At 39.4% G+C, this 23,555-nt stretch overlaps 1 protein-coding gene across 1 annotated transcript in view; it reads right to left on the bottom strand.

The window, feature by feature from the left end:
* The window catches only part of LOC101901793 (terpene synthase), a 197,646-nt gene that overhangs the window by 58,363 nt on the left and 115,728 nt on the right, over nt 1-23,555 (bottom strand). The window lies entirely within an intron of this gene.

Raw genomic sequence — 23,555 nt, 5'->3', positions numbered from 1 at the left:
GCAATCAACACATATTTGTGTTCATTGATACTTGAGTTTATTTTTTCCGCACTTTCTTTCGAATGGCCACATATGAAGGTATAATGGGTCGTATCAGAGCACACAAGGGAAGAATAGAAACACTTTCAGGAAGATGTTCTGGAAGCAACTTCACGGAGGTCTTCGATGGTATAGAAAACCTTCACAGAAGTCCCATATCGAAAAGGATCCCATCGCCAAGGAAAACATTCATAGAGGTCCTTTGTGGAATAGAAACCCATCGCAGAGGTCTTCTCTGGAATAAATGACGTATCCTCTACACCCAAGAAGCATGGAAGTCCCTTCTCGAAGGTGTTCTGGAAGAAACTTCACGAAGGTCTTCGATGGTATAGAAAACCTTCACAGAGGTCCTCTGTGGGAAAGGATCCCATCGCCAAGGAAACCATTCATAGAGGTCCTTTATGGCATAGAAACCCATCGCAGAGGTCTTCTCTTGACTAGAAGACGTATCACAACACACAAGGAGAATGAAAGCCCCCTCTCGAAGGTGTTCTGGAAGCAACTTCACGGTAATCTTCGATGGCATAGAAAACATTTAAAGAGGTCATCCAGGGGAAAGAAGCCCATCGCCAAGGAAGACCATAACAGAGGTCCTTTATTGGAACGGAACCCATTGCAGAGGGTCTTCTCTGGAATAGAAGACGTATCCACTACACCCAAAAAGCGCGAAAGTGTTCTGGAAGCAACTTCACGGAGATCTTCGATGACATAGAAAACATTTAAAGAGGTCCTCTATGGGAAAGGATCCCATCGCCAAGGAAGACCATCACAGAGGTCCTTTTTTAGAACGGAACCCATTGCATAGGTATTCTCTGGAATAGAAGACATATCACTACACCCAAGAAGCATGGAAGCCCCTTGTCGAAGGTGTTCTGGAAGCATCTTTCAAAGAGGTCATCTATGGGAAAGGATCCCATCGCCAAGGAAAACATTCATAGAGGTCCTTTATGGCATAGAAATCCATGGTAGAGGTCTTCTCTTGACTAGAAGACGTATCACAACACACAAGGAGAATATAAGCCCCCTTCTCGAATGTGTTCTGGAAGTAATTCACGGTTATCTTCGATGGAGGTCCTCTATCACAGAGGTCCTCTATCTACGGGAAAGGAACCCATCGCAAAGGTAGACCATCAACTATCGCAGAGGTCTTCTCTGGAATAGAAGATGTATCCACTACACCCAAGAAGCATGGAAGTGCCTTCTCGAAGGTGTTCTGGAAGCAACTTCACGGAGATCTTCGATGGCATAGAAAACATTTAAAGAGGTCGTCTAGGGGAAAGAAGCCCATCGCCAAGGAAGACCATCACAGAGGTCCTTTATTGGAACGAAACCCATTGCAGAGGTCTGAGGCCTCTGGAATAAAAGATATTTGGGCAAAATAATTTGTACCTATTTTTTAAAGCGGGTGAGGCGCTGGGAAAATCTAACAAAAATCTAAGCTGCCATAAAATACGCTCTCTATGAGCTTCATGAATATTCAAAATTTTGACCTTTTGTGGGGGAGGTACCTGAAGGAATGGTTCGATCTCTAGCATCTTTCTAACAGATCTTGTGTTGACAGAAATATTGAGATGTGCCAAGTCTGAATGGAATCTGATGTTAATTTCGCATTTTATGAGCTTCATGGGCATTCAAAATTTTGACCATTTGAGGGGGAAGAACAAGAGGGAGTGGGCTGATATATTCCATCTTCACAGCAGATCTAAAGTTAGTTCAAAATAATGGAATATGTGAAATATGAAAAGATCCGGATGCTTGTTTCAGATTTTATGATCGTTTTTGTTATTCGGAAACTTTGACCCTCTGTGGGGGAGGTACCAGATGGAATGGTCCGATCTCTATCAGATCTTGTGCACATGGCAATATTGAGATGTGCCAAGTCCGAATGGAATCCGATGTTAAATTCGCGTTTTAGGAGCCTCCTGGATATTCAAAATTTTGAATTTTTTGTGGGGGAGGTACCAGAAGGAGTGCGCCGATATATACCAGAGCAGATCTTGTGTTGGTAGAAATATTGGGATGTGCGAAATTTCAAGGGAATCCGAGCCCTATTTCGTATTTTATGAGGGATATATATATTCAAAACTTAAACCCTCTGTGGGGGAGGTACCAGAAGAAATTTTCCAATCTCTACCATTTTTTTAACAGATTTTCTGTTGGTAGAAATATTGACATGTGCCAAGTCTGAATGGAATCGGATGTTAATTTCGCGTTTTATGAGCTTCATAACTATTCAAAATTTTGACCCTTTGGGGGGGAGTACCAGAAAAAGTGGACCGATATATTCCAACATTGCACCAGATCTTGTGCCAACAAAAAAAATGGGATGCATGAAATTTTGAAGACAATCGGAGCTTATTTCGTATTTTATGAGAGATATAATTACTCCCAATTTTGACCCTTTGTGGGGGAGGTACCAGAAGGAGTGGTCCAACCTGTTTCATCGTCACACCTGGTTTTGTGTTGATAGAAATATTGAGGTGTGTGAAATTTGAAGACAATCGGATGCTTATTTCGTATTTTATGAGAGATATAATTATTCCAAATTTTGACCCTTTGTGGGGGAGTTACCTCAAGGAGTGGGCCGATATATTCCGTCTTCACATCAGATCTTGTGTTAGTAAAAATATTGGAATGCGTGAAATTTGAAGACAATCGGACGCTTACTTCGGATTTTATGAGGGATATAATTATTGAAAATGTTGACCCTTTGTGGGTGAGGTACTTGAAGGAGTGGGCCGATTTTGTTCATTTTCGTACCTGACCTAGCTCTGATGAAAACATTGGGATTTGCAAAGTTTAAACAAAAATGGATGATTCTTTCTTGTTCGATCAGCCAAATTATTTTTCTTTGAAAGGTTTGAACTTTTGTGTGGGAGGTTCCAGAAGGAGTGGACCGATGTTGCCCATATCCGAACTCGATCTAAATTTGGCAATAATATTACGATATACTAAATTTGGGCCAAAATTGATACTCCCTTTGAGAGTTATCATGCGCACCAGCCAGCCAGCCATACAGACGGACGGGCATCACAAAATCGACTCCAAATGTCCTGAAACGGATTTGGTCGAAAGAGACCTAAGGTCTAAAACCGTTATTTCAATGTGTCACGTTTTGGCCGTATCGAATGAGATATGCCCTCCGCAGCCATATGGCTGAGAGTGTAAATAGAGATTTCAGCGCCTCCGATGATCATATAAGACCTTCAAAATGCATTTTATAATATATGGGACCTCCATCTGCATTAGAAGTGAGTCTGAAGTGGTTAAGACAAAAACCAAAATTATAAAAAAGAGCTTCATGTAGTTCTAGGGGTCCCATGAGACACCTTGAATTTATTTTTGAATATAAAAGATCCCGTCCAGATCTATACGAGACCTATGGTCTAAAGCTGTTATTTCGTTGAGACATGTTTTGGCTGTATACCCTCTGTAGCCATATGGCTGAGGGTATAAATAGGAATTTCGGCGGCTCTGATGTTCATATAAAACCTTCAAAATGCATTTTATGATATATCGGACCTCCATCAGCATTAGAAGTGAGTCTGAAGTGGCTAAGGCAAAAACCAAAATTATACAAATCAGGTTCATGTGGCTCTAAAAGATCCCGTCCAGATCTATACGACCCTAAGTCCAACCTTAAGTTTTCATGGCTCTTCCCATAGTCCCATTAGACCTCTAGCATTTCGTCTTTAATATAGAAGCTCTCAAACATACCTATACGACCCAATGTCCAAGCTAACGAACAATTGAAATATTCTATTACATTATGCGAGATGTACTTGTGGCAGGCAGTCGATTCTTCGGAACAGTACAGCGGCCATTAGCGGCATAAATCTGCCTGCATTGTTATGGCGGCGAGTACACGCTTGCCAACCGCCACATCGTGGTTGTTGTTGTTGTTATTCATTTTGGGTTCAATGCTCCCTCTCTCGAGTGCATTACTTTAATGAACGATGCGGCGATGCTAGCCAACGCCGTTTTTTGCCTTTTCATCAATTCATTCAAGCGGCAAATTTGCCACACAAAACAAAAAAACACAGAAAAATGTGAAAAAGGAAAAAAGGAAAAAGAAGAAGAAGTGGGTATCGGTGGATGGTGCCACGGCCTGGCGCGTTAAGTACTGACGACTATTGATGCCATACATTTCGTTTTCCAAAGCGTACTACTAGCTACTTACTCATCATGCCGTTAAGAGAAAAACTGTTTTGCGGAGGTTTGTTTTTCACATTTTCCGCTGATGCCGATGCCGATGTTGTTGCTGTTGTTGTTACTGTTGTGCTGCACTTCCTCTGGCTTTTTATCGGCTCATCATCAATTGATTTGCAATTTGTTTTTTTACCAGTTATTGATTGGGGTGATCTGGAATTATTGTCTTCTTAAGAGGATGATGGCCGAACTGTCCCGACCCGAACCGTTGCATTATTGAAAGTCATAATTTAACTGAAAAGAAGAAGAAGAAAAAACAAACAATGAAAAATCATTGATCTGATAAATGGATAATGAAATTGATGATGGAGTTCATTGAACATCGGGAAATCGTTTAAAGAAAAAAACAAAAAATAATTAATGAGTTCATTTAATGGCTTTTGGGGTAGAGGTCAATGGGTCCCAAGGATCGTCAAGGCCATAAAAATGGATTTTTTTTTCCAAAAAAAAAAAAAGACATCAATGAAGAGTTCTGTGGGCCACCATAAACAAAGACCTTCTTTAAAGGATCAACGGTTAAATAAATCGTAGATTTTTCAAAGGACATATTGTGGATAAAACGAGAACATTTAAAGGATCCCCTGGGCCATTCTAGAATTTTCCAGAGGTACTTCAAGGTTAAAAAAAATTCATTTTTGGAAGGATCTCATGGGTCACCCGACATGGATTTTATCCAAAGACCACCAGGACCACTTAATGTGTAGCTTTTAAAGGACCATCAGAACTACAAAATATGGATTTTTTAAAAGCCATCAAACCCTCAAAATTGGGTTTTCTCAAAAGAGAATGAGGACAACACAACTTAGACTCTGGGCTACTAAATGTGGGAACCCTCAAGACCACAACACGTGAATTTTTAAAGGACTATCAGAGCCTCCTCCCTTTTTTTTGAAGGGATCAACAAAGGCATCAAATTTGAACATTTTCAAAGGACCACCTCATTTTTTCCATAAATCAGCAGGGCCCCAAAATTTGGAACAAATGACGTAGATTTTTTGAAAGTATCGTCGGAGCCACAGGATTTAGTTTTTTTAAACCACAAGAAGTAGATCTTTTAAATGACAATCAGGACCACAGAAGTGATCTTTTTCGAAGGACCATCAGGGTCTCAAAATTTGGCTTTTCCTTAAGGGCCGAAAGGTCCTCTCATTTTTCAGTGACCATCAGAACCACCAATTGTGACCACACAATTTGAAACAAATGACGTGGATTTTTTTTAAGATGTGGACACTCTGGGCCATTCTAGAACTTTCCAAAGGTACTTCAGGGTCACCAAACATTCATTTTTGAAAGAATCTCATGGATCACCCAACGTGGATTTTTTCCGAAGACCACAAGGACCATTCAACATATATTTTTTCACAGGACCACAAGGACTACAAAATATGGATTTTCTAAAGGCCAACAATAGCGTCAAACATAGATTTTCTCAAAGGAGAATGAGGACAAAAAAACTTGCACTCTGGGCTACTAGGACGCTGGGCTACTAAATTTGGGAACTCTCAAGACCACAACACGTAATTTTTTTAAAGGACTATCATAGCCAACTCCTTTAATGAAGGGACCAACAGTGGCATCAAATTTGAACATTTTCAAAGGAGCACCTCATTTTTTTCATAAATCAGCAGGGCTCCAAAATTTGGAACAAATGACGTAGATTTTTTGAAATTACCGTCGAGCTACAAGATGTAGATTTTTTAAACCACAAGAAGTAGATTTTTTAAATGACAATCAGGACCACAGAAGCGATCTTTTTCGAAGGATCAGCAGGGTCTCAAAATTTGGCTTTTCCCAAAGGGTCGAAAGGTCCTCTCATTTTTCAGTGACCATGAGAACCACCAATTTGGAACAAATGACGCAGATTTTTTTAAGGACCACAGGAGTCACAAGATGTGGATGTGGAAGAAATGACGTAGATTTTTTTGAAAGGACCACCGGAGTCACAAGATGTGGATGTTTTAAGCCACAAGACGTGGTACTTTTAAATGACAAATAGGACTACAGAATGGATCTTTTTACAGGTACATCAGGGTCAGAAGAATTGTTTTTTTTTTTTTTTTTTTGAAAAGATCGAAAGGACCTCCAATTTTTCAATGTCCATCAGAACCACGAATAGTGGACGTTTTCTAAAATCCTTTAACCTCGATTTTTTCGAGGAAGTCTCAGGACACTAAAAACCGCGATGTTGAGTAACCGCAGGACCAGAAAACTACGAATAAAAACATAAAACATAAAAAGCATTCAAAGGATAACAAGGGTCCTAGAGGTGGACTTTTTCAAGAATAAAACTTGGAATTCTTCAAAGGATTATCATGTCCTAAAACTGGCATTTTTCTTTATTAGGACCTTATGTGTGATTTATTTCTAAGAATTAGAAAGACCCAAAACATGGATTTATTTTCAATTACTACTGGACCATAATGCGGATTTTTTTTTTCAAAGCATCATCCTTGTGTGTTTTATTTCGAAGGATTTTTTGGAACACAAAGCATGGAGTTTTTTCAAGGATCATCAGGATCATAATGCGGATTTGTCTTTAAGGGTAAACATTCCTTCAAATGAGAAATGAAATTTTTTAAAGAAACCTCAATACCACAACACTTGAATTTTTCTAAGGAATATTAGAGCCTACTCCTTCTTTGAAGGAACCAACAGAGTCACCAAATTTGAACATTTTCCAAGGACCACCACATTTTTTCAAAAAGTCGTCAGGGCCACAAAATTTGAAACAAATGAAGTAGATTGTTTTAAAGGACCATCGGAACCACAAGAAATGAATCTTTTAATGACAACCAGGACCACAGAAGTGATAATTTTCAAAGGATTTGGGTTTTCCTAAAGGATCAAAAGGACCACTCATTTTTCAATGACCATCAGAACTACCAATCGTGGATTTTTTCAAAGGACCTTCAAGAACACATAACGTCGATTTTTATAGAGGGAGTCCCAGGACACTAAATACCGTGACTTTGAGTGACCATCAGGATCACAAAACGAAAATGTTTCCAAAGGCTAATAAGAGTCGTACACGTCGATTTGTTAAAGGAATTGGCGAATTGTAATTGTTTAAGGGATTATAAGGGCCCTAAGCTGGGATTTAGCATCCTAAAAGGATGGCGACCGAGGCATCAAATGTGAAAAATGTCGAAGGATCACCACATTTTTTTCAAAAAGTTTAATGACTTTTTTTAAAGGACATTCGGAGCAACCAGATATAGATTTTTAAAGGATTACTTAAACCAAAAGACGTGGATCTTTTAACTGACAATCAGGATCACAGAAGTGATCTTTTTCAAAGGTCCATCAGGATCACAAGATTTGGTTTTTTTTAAAGGATCGAAAATACCACTCACTTTTCAATAACCATCAGAACCCCCAATCGTGGATTTTTCAAAGGACCTTCAAGAACATATAACCTCAATGTTTTTCGACATAACGTCATTTTTTTGTACCTCAGGCCGTATTTTGAGTAATCCCGAACATTTTTTTGAAGGAGAATGAGGGGCAACAATACTTGGATATTTTTGAGGAATTCCAGGCTAGTAAATATGAAATTTTTTGAGGAACCCTCAGGACCACAAATCTTTGAATTTTTCAAATGACCATTAGGGTCTTAAAATTTGGCTTTTCCTAAAGGATCAAAGGGACCTCTCATTTTTTCAATGACCATCAAAAGCACCAATCCTTGATTTTCGTCACGTCAATTTTTTCGAGAGAGCTTCAGGACACTAAATGGCGTATATTGAAGAATACCTACGACCATTAAACGAATATTTTTTAAAGGAGAACGAAGGCAACATAACTTGGATATCCTTGTTCAAAGAATAACCCGGTACTCCTCCTGTGGAGGTTTTCAAAAGATTTTTTACGGTCCCTAATGCGGATTTTTTCAAAAGATTATCAGAGTTCCATGAATCATATTTTTCGAATGATTATCGGAGCCCCAATTTTTAGGACGCCACATGTAGATTTTTTTCGAAGGACCTTTAGGGATAATGGCGTAAATTTTGCGATGGGATTATCAGGTCCCCAAACTTGAATAATTTCAAAGGAATATCAGGATACTTAACTTGACTTTTTTCAAAGGATAATCAGGACACTAAACATGCACTTTATCACAATATTATCAGACCGCACTAGCATGGATTATAAGAGCCCCTAATGTGGCTTTTGCAAAGGATTAATGTGGGTACGTTCAGAGGATTGTCAATACCCCTAATGTGATTTTTTTCTAAGGATATCGAACCCCAAACGACTTTTTTATGGATTATTACATGGATTCTGTCAAAGGGTTATCAGGGCACGTAAAGTGGATTTTTTTCAGGACATAAAATGTGCACTTTCACAAAGGATTACCAAGTCTCAAAATTGATTTTTTTGAAAAGGGCCACATATCCGAGGATGTTTTAAAAGGACAAAGAGCGCAAAATTGGGTATTTTCGGATTTATCCAAAGAATCAGTCTTCCAAATGTGGATTTTTTTTGCTAGCTGATTTGAAGGATCCAATATAGGCTCTTATAAAGGACACTTCAAAGGCTTCTATAAAGGAAAATATATGAAGGAGTTTATTAAGGTCCTCTTTTGGAGCACAAAAAAATCCTGCTTCATAGAAGACTTTTTGGGTATATTTTTGAAAATCTCTAAAGGCTCCTGGAGGCTTTTTTATATTAATATATGAAAGCTTTTATTGAGGTCTTTTATGGACAAAAGATAAGCTGACGTCTTCTATTGACAAACTTTCTTAAGGTTGCTGCAGGTAAAAGTCTTATTAGTCTTTAGGAGCTATTCTAACGGACTTCTGTAGATAAAGATCTTTCGAAGGCTTTTAAAAGAAAGAAGATTTTCGAAAGGCCTGCTATAAATGATGGATGGCTGGATATGATGGCTTTCGTAGGTGGAAGACCGAGTGTAGGATAGCTATAAGTAAATCTAGAGGGCTTGATGAGCGACTTCTCTGGATAGAATTCCAGCGGAGGAGCTTCTATACATACATGACCTACAGAATGCCACATATTGATTAAAATCCTGAAAACCTCATATGAATAACATCCTTCTTAAGGCATTTTCTAGATAGAAGATCTTTTGTAGGCCTTCTAGGCATAGAAAACCTGATAAAGGACTTTTATAGATAAAATGCCTTATAAATAAAATACCTTCTATTGATTGAAGACCTATTGGAAACCTTCAAGGATTAAAGGATAAAACTTGGAACTTTTTAAAGGGAATTTTTCCTAAATTTGGCATTTATTTGGGTCACATTTGTAAACATTTTCAAAGGCATATCTGGCCTCCAAATGGAAACTTTTTCAAAAGATTATCAGGAACACAAATATAGATTTTGATAGAATTATTAAGGTCTCAAAGAGTGAATCTTTTCAAAGGTTCATCAGAGCCCTGAAATGAGGATTTTTCAGGATCCATGAGGTCTCCGACGGGTAACCTTTTCATAGAACCTCCACAATAGACCCCCATATACACTCGTTCTATATTTTTCTTTCTAAATCTTTCAATGAAAAAACCTCCGGTAACCTTTTGACATGAAAATTCTACCAGACGTAGGCACAGCACCTAAACTGCTGATAATAACAAACTACAAATATTGTTTAAGCATTTGACCAAAGAAAGAAAAGCAGAAACAACAACAAAACCATGTTCATTTCCTACTCAGCAAAGAAAAGAGAAGAACAACAACTGACAATTAATGTGGACTTTTTTTAAATACACAACAGTTTTTAGATACAATAAACCCTGAATGGAAGTGACCTCCATAGGCCTCCACATTCTGTCATGTGAAATGTCGACAATGAGCGTTGGACATCGTCACCTCCATTCTCTTCAAATTGTTTGTTAATCTGGAGGATATTCAGTGGCTTTGGGGGGGGGGGGGCAGTACCAGCGAACAAAAAAACTGAATGGTTGGGGGGATCCACAATTGGCACACAATGATGGACGGAAAGTATCGACAAATGGCAGCACCCATCCATAATTGAAAGCGATTCTTTTCAAAATTATGTGGGCTTTGAACAAAAAAAAGCACCAGTGAGTGAGCTGAGAACCTTAACTCATGTAAAAAGCAAGCATGGAAGTGGACAAAGTAAATGCCAGGGCTGTCATGGTGAGGGGAGAGGAAGTTCCAACAATACCCCCGCTCAAGTACCAGTAAGTTTTGTATTGATTTTTTTTCAGTTGTTCACTTAGGTTGCTGTTTTTTTTCTCTTCTTCTTTTGGAAAGGGAAACAAAGGGAACAACAAAAAGCAGGTCTTTTTTGAATATTTACATTTGGAGAGAAGGGAGATGAAGAATATAGAAATGTACTTATTTTAGTCTGCAGTGTACGGTCTACATATGTCTGACCTTTTTTTCCTCTAAGACTCTTTACCGAAGTTAACAATATTTTTCTTTGCTTCCACAAGAAGCCCTTCAAAATTTTTATTGTACCTTTTTACAAAAAAAGGCTGCAAAGAATGGAAATGAATTGTTGCTATTGTTGTTGGTGGGAAAATGTGTTGAAACAAGTTTCCAGCTTACATTGAGGTCAAAATTGTTGTTTGTGGGAAAACCGTAGTTTGCAAAATATATAGGAGCCTTTAAGGGGAGTTTTTTAGGCTACTATAAAGGCTCCTTTATAGGAGCCTATAAAGGCTCCTTCATAGGATTATAGGTGCCCATAAAGGCTTCATTATAGCATTGTAGGACCCTATAAAGGCTCCTTTATAGGAGCCTACAAAGGCTGCTTTTTTAGGAGCCTATGAAGGCTCCTTTATAGGAGCCTATAAAGGCTCCTTTTTAGGAGCCTATAAAGGCTTCTTTATAGGAGCCTATAAAGGCTCCTTTATAGGAGCCTATAAAGAAGAATATAAAGGCTTTATAGGAGCCTATCAAGGCTCCTTTATAGGAGCCTACAAAGGCTGCTTTTTTAGGAGCCTATGAAGGCTCCTTTATAGGAGCCTATAAAGGCTCCTTTTTAGGAGCCTATAAAGGCTCCTTTTTAGGAGCCTATAAAGGCTTCTTTATAGGAGCCTATAAAGGCTCCTTTATAGGAGCCTATAAAGAAGAATATAAAGGCTTTATAGGAGCCTATCAAGGCTCCTTTAGAGGAACCTATAGAGGTTTCTTTATAGGAGCCCATAAAGGCTCCTTTATAGGAGCCTACTCCTTTATGGGACTCCTTTTTGAAAGCCTATAAAGGCTCCTTTATAGGAGCCTATAACGGCTTCTTTATAGGAGCCTATAAAGGCTCCGGTATAGGAACCTGTAAAGGCTCACTTATAGGAACCTATAAAGGCTCACTTGTAGGAGCCTATAAAGGCTCTCTTATAGGAGCCTATAAAGGCTCCTTTATAGGAGCCTATAAAGGCTCCTTTATTGGAGCCTATAAAGGCTCCTTTATAGGAGCCCATAAAGGCTCCTTAATTGGAGCCTATAAAGGCTCCTTTATAGGAACCTATAAAGGCTCACTTATAGGAGCGTATAAAGGCTCACTTATAGGAGCCTATAACGCTAACTTATAGGAGCCTATAACGCTAACTTATAGGAGCCTATAAAGGCTCATTTATAGGAGCCTATGCTGGCTCCTGCATAGGAGCATATGAAGGCTCCTTTATTGGAGCCATAAAGGCTCCGGTATAGGAGCCTATAAAGGTTAACTTATAGGAGCCTATAAAGGCTCACTTATAGGAGCCTATAAAGGCTAACTTATGGAAGCCTATAAAGGGTCCTTTATAGGAGCCTATAAAGGCTCCTTTACAGAGGCCTATAAAGACTCAAAACCAGTCTTATTTATAAAACACACTCCAAAAGAATTCTAAATGCTTCATTTCAAGTCTCTAATTTTAGCCGGTGGTTGTTGATATGCCCGTCTCTTAGCTAAAATTTCAAACCTGCCGAGATTTCAAAACAGTTCTGGAAAAATCCATAAAATATTTTATTTTTCAATTTTTGGGAATAGAGCAAATAGAGGGGGCTATTTGCGGTAAAATTCTTTCAAAGCAATTTACAGCTCCCGAACGAAAAAACCCATAAAAATTTTAATGTCTTACTGCAAGAGCATGGACATAAAAGAAGGCCTTGTATCGCCCCTACCCCTCTCCCAAGAAATACAAGTTACAATGGAATTTACCGCTAACTGAACTTTAATGTCGCCAGTGGTTTACTTAGTAACCCATGTGGTCAGTGCGGTTCGGTCGCTCGGTCATCTGAGCACTAGTTCTTTCCCCACCCCCTCCCACCATTAATTTACGCAATATAAACCAATTAACGGTAAACGATAGTTTGATAGGCTTTGGACACCTTTTTGGTCACCTATGTTGTAATCCCTTCTGGTCGTTGGGTGCGTATGCCGAACATTTTGCTCTGAAGTCGAAGAAAACAAACAAAGAATGAGAGGTTGTAAGTAATGACAGCAAGAACTACAAAAGAAAACAAAGAAGAGAACCCAACAAGACAAGCTGTCTGAGCAGCTGGCCCAATGCACGCTAAGTTTACTTACAGTTCCAGCAGCTTACATGCATGCGTAGAACTTTCACTGTAGCTCTTTTTTTACAAGCCAAGACAATCTAATCACCCTTCCCCCATCCCGGCCAAGCATCTGCCATGCAATCTGTCATTACGCATCAAACTTAACAAAGTCATGCCGATCGAAAGAGAGAAAGAAAAAATAGAACTGTCCACTGGCTCATTTCCAGTTCATAGGTTGTTAGGCCAGATAACTCCGATAGAGAAGACAGACCTCAGAGCATTAGAAAGCCTCAAAAAATCTAGAACTAAACGAGCTTTCCATTACCAACTCAAATTGCCTTAATCACCGGAACGTCACAGGCAATAGGATCAAAATAATGGGATAATGGTTAGGCGTGGAGACAGCTCCAGAGGAAATGCTTGCCTCGAGCCAGAGAAAAAAACACCCAAGGCAGCACGTGTGTTTATTTCCTCCGATGGGGGCGATGCCATAAACCATTTCCATGATTTTCACTTCGCTGCTCTTCTATTTAGACTTTTTCTTTTTTGGGACACAATTTTCCGGAACAGATAATCGCTCTCAATTCCCTGGCACACTGTGTGCCACTTCCGTTGTCAAAGTGTGTGTGCGTGTGTGTGTGATGTATACTTGTTTTTATTGGCATAACGCCGAACGCATAGAAAACGTGGCAAATCTGTGATAATTCTAATCACCATTACATGAAAACATATGAACGAAACAGTAAGGCAGACAGACCGGCAGACAGATGGTTCGGTAAAGGAATAGACAGATAGAAAGATAGTTAGACAAATGACTATCATGTGACATGTTGCCGAAATCAGACACATAGTTTGAAGGGTGGGGGTAGTTTGGTGGTGGTTCGTTTATCCTGGAACACACCAACAATGGGTGTGAAATATAAGAAGGTTGCAGGACACGAAACTTTGCAGAAGAAAGCATTTTTCACTGAGTAGTTCCAAGAACAGTTCTAGAGTCTTCTATGCATGTAGAAGAGCTGCTGGAGCTCTTCTATGTAAGTAGAAGAGCTGCAGGAGCTCTTTTATCCATAGAAGAGCTGATGGAGCTCTTCGATCCATAGAAGAGCTGCTGGAGCTCTTCTATCCATAGAAGAGCTGCTGGAGCTCTTCCATCCATAGTAGAGCTGCAGGAGCTCTTCCATCCATTGTAGAGCTGCAGGAGCTCTTCTATCCGTAGAAGACCTGCAGGAGCTCTTCCATCCATAGAAGAGCTGCTGGAGCTCTTCTATCCACAGAAGAGCTGCTGGAGCTCTTCTATCCATAGAAGACCTGCTGCAGCGGCTCTTCTATCCATAGAAGAGCTGCAGCGGCTCTTCTATCCATAGCGGAGCTGCAGAGGCTCTTCTATCCAGCTCCAGCAGCTCTTCTATGGATAGAAAAACTTCTGCCGCTCTTCTATGGATAGAAAAACTTCTGCCGCTCTTCTATGGATAGAAGAGCTTCTGCCGCTCTTCTATGGATAGAAGAGCTTCTGCCGTTCTTCTATGGATAGAAGAGCTTTCGAGCTCTTTTTGAATAGAAGAGCTTCTGCCGCTCTTCTATGGATAGAATAGCTTCTTTAGCTCTTCTATGGATAGAAGATCTTCTGTAGCTCTTCTATTCATAGAAGAGCTACAGAAGATAGAAAAACTTCTGCCGCTCTTCTATGGATAGAAGAGCTTCTGCCGCTCTTCTATGGATAGAAGAGCTTCTGCCGTTCTTCTATGGATAGAAGAGCTTCTGCCGTTCTTCTATGGATGGAAGAGCTTTCGAGCTCTTTTTGAATAGAAGAGCTTCTGAAGAGCTACAGAAGCTCTTCTATGCATAGAAGAGCTACAGAAGATCTTCTATCCATAGAAGAGCTAAAGAAGCTATTCTATCCATAGAAGAGCGGCAGAAGCTCTTCTATTCAAAAAGAGCTCGAAAGCTCTTCCATCCATAGAAGAACGGCAGAAGCTCTTCTATCTGTAGCTCTTCTATGAATAGAAGAGCTTCTGCCGCTCTTCTATGAATAGAAGAGCTTCTGCCGCTCTTCTATGGATGGAAGAGCTTCTGTGGCTCTTGTATGGATAGAAGAGCTTCTGTAGCTCTTCTATGGATAGAAGAGCTTCTGCAGCTCTTCTATGGATAGAAGAGCCTCTGCAGGTCTTCTACGGATAGAATAGCTTTTGTAGCTCTTGTATGGATAGAAGAGCTACCAAAGCTATTCTATGGATAGAAGAGCCTCTGCAGGTCTTCTACGGATAGAATAGCTTCTATAGCTCTTCTATGGATAGAATAGCGTCTGTAGTTATTTTCTCTATACTCATTATTATCGCTGCTAAAGTTAATTAGAACCAATTTATCTTTTGTTTCAGATCACACTTGCGGAGGCGTTCTGGAAAATTTATAAAGGTAAGTTCTTAAATATTAATAATATTTCAACCACTGAACCTATGCATCAAAATTTCAAGATCTTCGGTATTCAAATTCAGTAGATCTGTCAATTCCATTTTTGAGAATATTACTTTTGGTAACCCTTCAAAAATAAAAGTTTTGGAATTCAATATTCGTACGAATATCCCTTTCTATGGTGATTGGTATAATGACTCATTTTATTGGAAAAAATCTATATTTGAAGCCGGCGATCCGAAATATATCTACTCATCATCCACCATCCATTATTACTTCTAAAATCAGGCATGAAACGGTCTTCTGTTCCACTGTGACCCATTGCATTTTTGCCTTGTTTCTGGAACGCACCAAAAATTATTGTTTGTAAACAAAAGTCTGGAATGTGCAACGGATTATTGCGTAGTGAATATTCCTTCATCTCAGTCACACCACTACACAAGTGGAGAATTTTTCAGTTTTGATTTTCGGATGAAAACATAAATATAAACAAAAGCAAAAAATTCAAAATAAAAACTCCAAAATTTGGGCAGTGTCGTTGACAGATGTTACAAAGAAATCATCAGCTCTTTGGCATCAGGGAAATGGTTTCAGGAACTAAATGCTCTTTCACACACTCTCTGTCTCTCTCTCACTGGATTGTGTTTTTTTTATTTTTGCATCTCTGTGTCAATGTGGTGGCAAAGGAGTACAAACAGCAGCCGTGCACGAAGCAAAACATAAACAAACACACGGGAGGTGTTGATGGCAAAATATGAGAAGTTACAACAGCATGCCGTGCTATCGTATTTTCAGTTCCTTTTTTTGTTTTGTTTTGATTTTGTGCTGTTGTGTTGCCTACCAGCAAGTCCGGGATATCATTACAAATGTAACAAAACGACAACAACTACAACACCGCCAATAACGAACTCTGTAATCAAATGAGTCACTTCCATTTATTTTTCATGTCTCTTTCTTCCTGTGGCAGCAGCAAAAGCATCAGCAGAAAAAAACGAGGTTTATCTGCCGACGATGTTGTGTTCGTCATCATGGCTGATTGTTGTTGTTGCTGTTATTGCTATTATCCCCAAATGACGAATTGGCAATTTTCATCCACTCTTTTTGTTGTAACGCCGTTCTTCTCACAGTCCTCTTCTCAGAGATATCAACTCTCCACCCAACCACACAACACAATAACGGCAAATAATCCACTCCACTCTACTATCCAAATACACAGACACACACATACACAGTCATTCGTACATCCTCGTATTTTCTGTACTTGGGAGTTTTGTTTCGTTTGTGTTTTTTTTTTTGCGAGAGAAAGAGGGATATGTTGTACAGCCGTCGTCTGTCTGTTGGTTCGTATGGACTTTAATGTTTTGTTTTGATTTATAATTCTCGTTCATCTTCTTCTTGATTTGGCTGTTGTTGTTGTTGTTGTTGCTGTGTTAAATTTTACGACTTTAATTTAACGATTTTTCCGGCGTAATTGCAATTGAAAATAACAAATTATCATCGTAAATTTTGTGCAATTTTGGTGAAAATGGTGTAGGACAAATTACCGTTTTAATGTGGAAAGAGAGAGAGAGATGGATGGAGGGAAATAGAGACAGTTAATGAGAACTTTGGAAATACGAATTTGTATTTAATTGAAACTAGGCCTCCAAAAAGAGTATGGAGCTTTGGTCTAAAAGAAAATCATATCAAGATAGATATCACAATGGGATTTCTGGTTTTTATATATATTTTTTAGGAGATTGCTGTAATTATTAATATAATTATAAATATATGTAATATTTGTGAAGAGAAAGGCTGCAACAACGCTTTGCCCTCAGATATATTCTATATGGATATTGGTACTTAAAAAAAATCAGTATAAATCGGTTTTTCCGACAAATCTATACTGTCAGCCAATGTTCGATTATTTAAATATATTTTGACTTCTGTTATGATTATTAAAATCGTTGACCTCAATTGAATAGGTTCCGAAAGAATGAGCCAATATTGTCCATTTCGTATCGGACCTAAATAAATATGATATAAATATTGCGACGTGCAAGGCTTGGACCATAGCGACTACTTCCATCACTTTACAGGGTGATAAAAAAAAACTGCAACAAAGTCAAGCGCCATAATTTTTACTTTTTCTTTTTTTTAATTTTATTCAATGAAAGCAAAAAAATGTCGGAAATAGCATCAAATTTTAGAATAAGTTTAGATGTGTTCGAATTGGTCACCATTGGCACGAATTATGGCCTTCAAACGGCCAATGAAACCGTCACACGCTGCCCGAATTTTTGCCCATTCCCGGCGAAGTGCTTGCTTGAGGTGATCGACACTTCGGTATTTTTTAGTGCCAACCTTGCTTTCCAAAATACTCCAGGCACAATAGTCCAACGGATTGGTATCCGGAGATTTTGGTGGCCATTGTGCGCTGGAAATGAAGAGAGGCACCTCATTTTGTAACCATTCTTGGGCGGCGCGTGCTGAGTGCGATGGTCCTGAGGTCCTTAGGCCTGCGGCCAAAAGGTGTGCGTGCCCAAGGCTTTAATACAACCTCCAACATATTTTCGCGATAATATTCGGCATTTCTTCTGATGCCAAGATCGATCAATACGAGCGGAGAGCGACCATCGCCTGTTATGGCGGCCCACACCTTCACCATGGCTGGCGCTACAAGCGGAGAGCGACCAACCGCTGTTATGGCGGCCCACGCCATCACCATGGCCGGTGCTTGAGGTTGAGTTCTGGTGGCCAACCGAAGGTGCACACTTTCAGCTGACCTCTTGGGCAAGTAAACACAAACTGCTGGACAACGAATGTTTTCTCATCGAAGACGGAGAAAACCTGCGGCCAAAAGGTGTGCGTGCCCAAGGCTTTAATACAACCTCCAACATATTTTCGCGATAATATTCGGCATTTCTTCTGATGCCAAGATCGATCAATACGAGCGGAGAGCGACCATCGCCTGTTATGGCGGCCCACACCTTCACCATGGCTGGCGCTACAAGCGGAGAGCGACCAACCGCTGTTATGGCGGCCCACGCCATCACCATGGCCGGTGCTTGAGGTTGAGTTCTGGTGGCCAACCGAAGGTGCACACTTTCAGCTGACCTCTTGGGCAAGTAAACACAAACTGCTGGACAACGAATGTTTTCTCATCGAAGACGGAGAAAACCAAATTCGGCAGTTCACCACTTTCGGCCAAGCGAAGCAACTCTTCAGCTCTTTTGAGTCTATTTTCTTTCTGTGGCGGTATAAGTTTTTGCACTTTTTGGAATTTCAATGGCTTACCCCAAGCTCATTTTTCAATATTTGCCGAATGGAATATTGCAATTTTTCGGCCACTGCGACGCGTGTTTCGATCAAGTCGCTTCTTTACTTTTCGAATCAATTCTGTTGATGTTGCTGTTTTCTTCCGTCCTCTTCCTTTAAGTCACTTCCTTGACGTCGGGTTATGGTACCCGCTACCAGTATCACGGTAACGAGCGATGCTACGAGACACCAGAGATTTATTCACATATAAATACTGGAGTGCTCGGACGAGTGGCTTAGAAATGGCAGCAGTCTGAAGTTGGTTGCAGTTTTTTCATCTCACCCTGTACGTTTCAGGTCTGGTAAAACCTGAGTTTCTATACCCTCAGCCATATGGCCACAGAGGGTATATATCATTTGATACGGCCAAAATGTGCCTCATCGAAACAACGCTTATAGGCCCAAGGTCTCTTTGAACCAAATCTGTTTCAGGACATTTGGAGTCAATCTAGGGGTGTTCGCTCGTCTGTCTGCCTGGAGCGCGATAACTTTCGAAAGCAGTGTCCGATTTGATCCAAACTTGGTACATCGCAATATTGTTATCAAGCTTAGGTAGAGTTCAGAGATTGGCAATATTGGTTCACTTCTTCTGCTAACTCCCCACAGAGGCCATTCTTGAATAATTATATCTCTCAGGGCAGATACAAATTGGACAATTCTGTATAATCAAAACACAAGTCAATATATATGTAAACAAACAGGCATTTGGTTAATGTCTATACATCTGTCGGCAAAACCGACTAAACCCTGTTAACTGGTTATACCCTCCACCATAGTATGGTGGGTATATTAAGTTTGTCATTCCGTTTGTAACACCTCGAAATATACATTTTAGACCCCACAAAGTATATATATTCTTGATCAGCATAAAATTCTATGTCCGTCCGTCTATCCATTTGTCCCTCTGTGGAAATCACTCTAGCTTCCGAACGAAATGAAGTAGGTTGATAAAATTTTACTCAAATGTGTATTATGTCTACAGGACTTTTGATAATGAAAATGGGCCACGTCTTCGTATAGCCCCCATATAACGGTACCTCCCGATATTCGGTATTTTGATTATTTTAGCGACATTAGTTACCGGAATTGTTTCAATTTTGGTATTTAAAGTTCGTAGTAGATACTACAGCATAAAACAGAAAATGAACCATGTAGGTCCACGTCTTCGTATAGCCCCCATATAACGGTACCTTCCGATATTCGGTATTTTGATGATTTTAGCGACATTATTTACCGGAATTGTTTTAATTTTGGTATTTGAAGTTCGTAATAGATACTACAGCATAAAACAGAAAATGGGCCGTGTAGGTCCATGTCTTCGTATAGCCCCCATATAACGGTACCCCCCGATATTCGGTATTTTGATGATTTTAGCGACACTATTTACCGGAACTGTTTCAATTTTGGTATTTGAAGTTCGTAGTAGATACTACAGCATAAAACAGAAAATGAGCCATGTAGGTCCATGTCTTCGTATAGCCCCCATATAACGGTACCCCCCGATATTCGGTATTTTGATGATTTTAGCGACATTATTTACCGGAATTGTTTCAAATTACGTATTTAGAGTTCGTAATGGGAACTACAGTCTGTGACAGAAAAATGTCTATGCAGGTCCAGGTCTTCGTATAGCCCCCATATAACGGTACCTCCCTATATTCGGTATTTTGACGAGTTTAAGTACAATACCCACCGAAATTGTTTGAGATATCGTATTTGACGTTAGTAATGGATGCTATAGCCTGTGACAGAAAATTGTCTATGCTGGTCCAGGTCTTCGCACAGCTCCGATATAATTGTACCTCCCTATATATGATATTCTTATGATATTAGCTACATTATTCACCGTTTATTTCAAGTTTCGAATTTGAATATGGTAATGGCTAATGGCAAACAATGCATATGTAGGTCCACGTCGTATAGACCCCAATATAACGGCAATATTCGGTATTTTTAAAATTTAACAGAATTTTTGAAGGATTTTATTTTTTTTTTTTTTTTTTTAATTTCCTAACTCTTTCCAAATGGTGGAGGGTATTCAAAGTTCGGCCCGGCCGAACTTACTGCTTTTTAACTTCTTTTTTTTTTTTGAAAAATGTCAAGTGCTTTCCAAATGGTGGAGGCCGAGGCCCGGCCGAACTTAGCTTCTTTTTTACTTGTTTTAGCTTAGAGTGGTAGCTTTCCCTGTGTAATGTAAGTTTATGACAGGTTTCCTTTCTCCCTCTCTCTCGAAGTAGAGAGCTTACTCCAAATGACTTCACCAGGATCCTTAAATTGTTGACTTCATTGTCCATGTCTTCCCTGTCCAGCACTTGTGATTGTTCTGACTAAGCATTGCTTTTACTAATCTTCCCGGTTTAAAAAAAATCCTAAGGAAATAAGTAATTTTTATATGTTTTAAATAGAAGACCCTTCGTAGGACAAACTTGAAACAATTTGTACAAGGACAAATATGATCCCACTTAATATAATAATTTAATTATTTTTCAACATCCATGTCCAAAAACACAAATTAAAAATTCCCCATTGAGCGCTCACCTTAACCCTCATCGAAAATATTGACCCTGAAAAATTAGACAAAAATTTATTGGCACACTTGAAAAACGAAAATTGAAACAATGTTTTCATTGGCCAGGCAGGCAGACAGGCAGGGTAGGCCAGCAGATAGTTGTATGGCCAAATCTCAGGGTGTGGTTTGGATGGCAATTGCACAAATATGCACCACATGAAATATTTCCATGGAGGCATGCATGGCAAGAAAAATATGAAAAATGCCTGCTGTATGCATGGCCATCCGCCTGGCTTTCCTTGGCTGTCAATAATAATAACAATAATTTCTGGATAATATCAGAACACAACAAGAGAAAACAGGGGGAAAATCAGTGAAGAAAGCAGAAAACTAAATCTGTGTCTGAAGAACGTAATTATGGGGATTCAATAACACAATTACGTGGTTTTTTTGTAAGTGGAAATTTTATCTGTGTATTAAGGTGTGTATGTGTGTGTGTGTGTGTGTGTGTGTGTGTGTGTTGGATGCCTGACGTGTGAAGATTGGAGATGTAAACAACATGTAACGTAAACTCTATTCTTTACAAAAAACCGTCAATTGCTTTCCCTACATTTCATTTGCCAGGGAGTCTTCTCTCACACTCACATACCCACTCTCTTGCATTTTCTCTCTCTCCCACTGGCAATGTAATTTCATCACTGTTTTTTCTTTCTTTACATTTTTTTTAATTCTCTGTTAATGTTGAACATAAACAAAAGTGTAATCAAATGGAAATTGGGTGGCTTTTAATTCACTACATGTGTAAATTAAACACACACACAGATACACACTCACACAACACCCTCTTCTCTTACGAATGCAATTACAAAACCAACACCAGTAAATAGGTCCCCAGATACAGATATTAAATTGAGAGATACACAACATTAAGCGGAATATTATATTACCCACAGATACACTCACATACATATATATGTGGCTGAATACACACACACATTCACATGATTATTGGAAGAATTCAGAGGGAACGATTCTCTCACCCATACACAGGAATTGAAACACATTGGAAAGAACTGTAAACCACAGGGGAGACAAAGCCTCACAACTCGTCATTTAGCCCGGCGTGAACATAATCCACAAAACATCCCCTATTTTTCCAGAAGAGAAGCCACGGCATTTTCTCTTGGTTACGGACACGTGAGCGTAACACAGAGTCCAGTGACAAGTTGTTACGAGGTTGGGAAATAAGGAACAGAAAAATAACTTTTACAGAAGTTCTTATTTAGGTGTAAACAAGTAAAAAAACATTAAGTTCGGTCGGGCCGAACTTTTAATACTCTCCAACTTAGGGTAATGGAAGCACTAGAACCAATTATGACCCACAAATACCAATTTTTATACATATTCGTGCGAAAATGTGGCAAAAATCATCAAAAGACCGAATATCGGAAGATACCGTTATATAGAGGCTATACCAAAGCGTGGACCTATACACACAATGTTTCGCCACACGAACTAGGACCCCTTATGACCTACAAATTCCAATTTTCAGAAAAATCCGTGAAAAAATGTGGCAAAAATCATCAAAATACCGAGGTACCGTTATATGGGGGGCTATACCAAAACGTGGGCTTATATATGCAAAGTTTCGCCACAGGAGCTAGAACAGATTATTACCAACAAATACCAATTTTTAGACAAATCCATGAAAAAATGTGACAAAAATCATCAAAATACCGAATATCGGGAGGTACCGTTATATGGGGGCTATACCAAAGCGTGGGCCTATACATACTATGATTCTCTGCACGAACTAGGACCCGTTATGGCCTACAAATACCATTTTTCAGAAAAATCCGTGAAAAAGTGTGGCAAAAATCATCAAAATACGGAATATCGGGATGTACCGTCATATGGGGACTATACCAAAAAATGGAACGATATATCTCATTTTCAATACCAACCATCCTAGACACAATACAAATCATTCTGCTAAGTTTTGGCGCTCTACCTCAAATAATGTGGCCTGTATCATGACTTCAAGAGACAGACGGACAGACTGACGGACATCGTTAAATCGTCTTAGAATTTTATGCTGATTATGAATATATATACATTATGGGGTCTACGACGAATATAGAGGGTATAACAAAGATGGAGGGTATAAAAAGCCTTCATTCAAACGTCTTCTGCAGATTGAAACCCCTCCATGGTTCTTCTGCAAAGAGAAGACTCCCCAAGGGTATTATATGGAGAGAATACCCTCCACAGATGTTCTTGGGATAGAAAACACCTCCAAAAATATTTTCCTAAAAAATACGATCCAAAGATTATAGATAAAAAAATACCTTCAGAGGTATTCCGTAAGTAGAAGACCCTTTAGAAGTCTTCCACAGACAAAAGGCCCCACAGAGCACCAACGTAGCTGAAATGAGTTTTGAAAACATTGCGGGAGGACCCAATAGACAACATATGAGCTTTTCAAGCAAAGTGTTCAGAAAATGTCTTAAAAGGGGCCTCGGTGCCAATCCACCCTTGACCACATTGATGCGACAGTTGCCTCACATAGACAGAGGACCCTTCAAAAATCTTTTATAGGCAGAGTATCCTTAGAGATTTTCTACATATGGAAT

This window comes from Musca domestica, unplaced genomic scaffold (assembly GCF_030504385.1).
Source record: "Musca domestica strain aabys unplaced genomic scaffold, Musca_domestica.polishedcontigs.V.1.1 15, whole genome shotgun sequence".
Lineage (NCBI taxonomy): Eukaryota > Metazoa > Arthropoda > Insecta > Diptera > Muscidae > Musca > Musca domestica.
This window is presented reverse-complemented; position numbering and strand designations above follow the sequence as displayed.